Genomic DNA, 2,719 nt, shown 5'->3' with positions numbered 1-2,719 from the left:
ATATATATATATATATATATATATATATATATATATATATATATATATATATATATATATATATTTCACGATATGCGAGATAAACACAATAATAAAAAAAAATAGTAATAATTTAGTTCTATAGTTAGCGTGTCTCGAAACTTTTATAAATTTGAGGAGTGTTACAGATTAAATCTCCTTAATATGTCTTATCCTTTTTGTTGGAAGACAAGTTTTGCACATCTATAAATTAAGGATCTCTGTTTCTCACAAAAGCATAAAAAATATCCACAATGTAGTCATTAAAGAGTTTTTTTTAAGGGAGATTTTTCTCTCGATAGTTTTTCTTCTTTTATATTAGTTTTATTTTATGTAGATCAATTGACCAAACCATTATAAACTATAATGCTTAGTTTAGTATATTTTTTTTTTGTTGTCTGATTTTTCGTCCACCAAGCTTTGTATTGTTAGCTTTTGCATGCACCATATATTTTCAATCCCAACAAGCTGGTGATACCACAGAGAGGTTCTGAAACTTTCATAAGTACTATTGGCCAGGTAGATGGTCGAATAAACTTATACAAGACTGAAATTTCAATCAAGGAAATTGATCAACCTGATTTCGGAGAAAAGAAAATTCACGTGGCAATAGGACACAGACCTCTCATGGACTTATGTATGATGGCTTCAAAGTTAGCCTATGAGAATGAAAAAGTTGTTAGGGATGTTGTGGAGGTATACTTTAGCTTGTTTATCTTTTTCTTTACCATTTTTTGTGGTTTTTTTTTACATTTGCTGATCCAAGATGATGTTTGCCTTGTCATTTATCAGATGCATTTTGTGGATTTTTACAACTGCTGGAATGGTGATAACTCAACTTATATCCTTCATTTTTTTTATGAGTATTTGCTGTGTGTTTATTGGGACAGATTACCAGAAAGAGAGGTCCACACAAGTATTTATATTATGCGATAAGCCAAAAGATGCGAACTTGATTTTGATCAGCTTTAGAGGTACAGAGCCATTTGATGCTGATGATTGCATCACTGGTTTTGACTACTCTTGGTATGAGATTCCGAAATTAGGCTTAGGAAACAGAGTAAATACGTCCACAAATCTTCGTTAAAAAAAAAAAGCAAAATATACCAATTCAGAGAATGTTGATACAAACAATGGATCAGACTTATCCTCCTCCGTCTCAGAGCAGACGCCAGAGAAGACTGCTTACTATGTTGTTAGAAGTAAACTCAAATTTTATTAAAAGAGCACGAGAATGCTAAATTTGTCGTTACAGGTCATGGCTATACTATTTCCAATGGTGCTAGTGATGCACGAGGAAGTGAAAGTCATGCAACGACTATTGGGCGTATACACGTATGGGCAACCTAGGATTGGGAATAGGCAGTTAGGGAGGTTTATGGAAGCTCATTTGGAACATCCAGTGCCCAATTGTACTTTAGAGTTGTTTATTGCAATGATCTTGTTCCGAGGTTACCTTATGATGATAAAACATTCCTGTATAAGCATTTTGGTATTTGCATGTACTACAACAGCTTATACATTGAGCAGGTAAACATCAATCCCCTTTTGATCTGCATTTATCTCCTTTTTTGTCTTCTGAATGCTCCTGTAAATTTATTTACTTTTCATCTCTCAGAAAGTAGATGAAGAACCAAGCAGGAACCTTTTTTGGGCTGCGATTCGTGTTACCTCGTATATCTGATCAATGCTGGTTGGGAGTGTTAGTAAACTCTATTTGTAAACTAATTCTGGAAAAGATAAAACAACATATAAACAGAAAATATAAATGAAACAAAAGTTAATCCGAGCCCACTGAATTCACAGTGTTTCCTTAAGGAATTTAATCCCCTCCTAGTACCCAAGGTTATGCATTATTTCCTCCCAGGATAGAACGAGTTACACACTGGTGTAGTGGTACTTCAAACCCCAGTGTTTCAGCGAACACAAAGTTCGGTAGTAAATCACACTTACCGTTGCTTTCTTTGAAGTTAAAAGTATGCAGAAGAAAGGAGGAGAACTCAGAAAATCGTATGGAAATTCTGAGAGAATGGACTTGTATTTATAGCCAATGTTGGGCTGAAAACTGAAGAGGTGTAACTCTTTAGAATGGTTGTTTATACAAAACGGCCATAACATAAATGCCATAATATAAATGGCTAATTTATGCAATTATAAACCAGGAATTGAAGAGGAAAGTTTAATTATCAGTTACACAACTGAAAACTGAAAACAGTTGGATTTTAATATTAATATTAATATTCTGTTATTAAAACGAATATTTAATAACAATTCTGTTAATATTTACTATTAACAAATAAATTTGGTCCAAAAAATTAATCAATCAATCGATCATATGACCGAATCCGAATCCGAAGCCGAAGCCGAGCCGAGCGACGACGACGGCGCGAGGCTTGCCTTCTTCTCAACTATTTAAGAGCTAGAAGAAGAGCAATTGCTTATATACTCATCAAAAACCTCTTCCTCTTCCAATATGGGACAATGTCCCTTTGTCAACCCGGGAAAACTTAAAATTTCACNGGAGGGGGGGACTTAAAATTGGTCAATCGATATATACTCGGTCAATCGGTAGATTTGATATCTTTGAACTGTCGAACTTTGGTGTATACCTAGACAACCCTAAGTCACACAACCAACCCTTAACCGTCTTTGGTTTTGATTGTTGTGTTTGGTGTTTGTTTCAGCCATGAACACCGCCTGA

At 34.4% G+C, this 2,719-nt stretch overlaps 1 pseudogene; it reads left to right on the top strand.

Annotated features, from left to right (window-relative positions):
• Nucleotides 1-2,719, top strand: part of LOC109213316 — an 11,323-nt pseudogene extending 8,604 nt beyond the window's left edge.

The sequence above is a fragment of the Nicotiana attenuata genome, unplaced genomic scaffold, assembly GCF_001879085.1.
Source record: "Nicotiana attenuata strain UT unplaced genomic scaffold, NIATTr2, whole genome shotgun sequence".
NCBI classification, from domain to species: Eukaryota; Viridiplantae; Streptophyta; class Magnoliopsida; order Solanales; family Solanaceae; genus Nicotiana; species Nicotiana attenuata.
The sequence above is the reverse complement of the archived record's forward strand: the minus strand, read 5'-3'. Positions and strand labels throughout refer to the sequence as shown.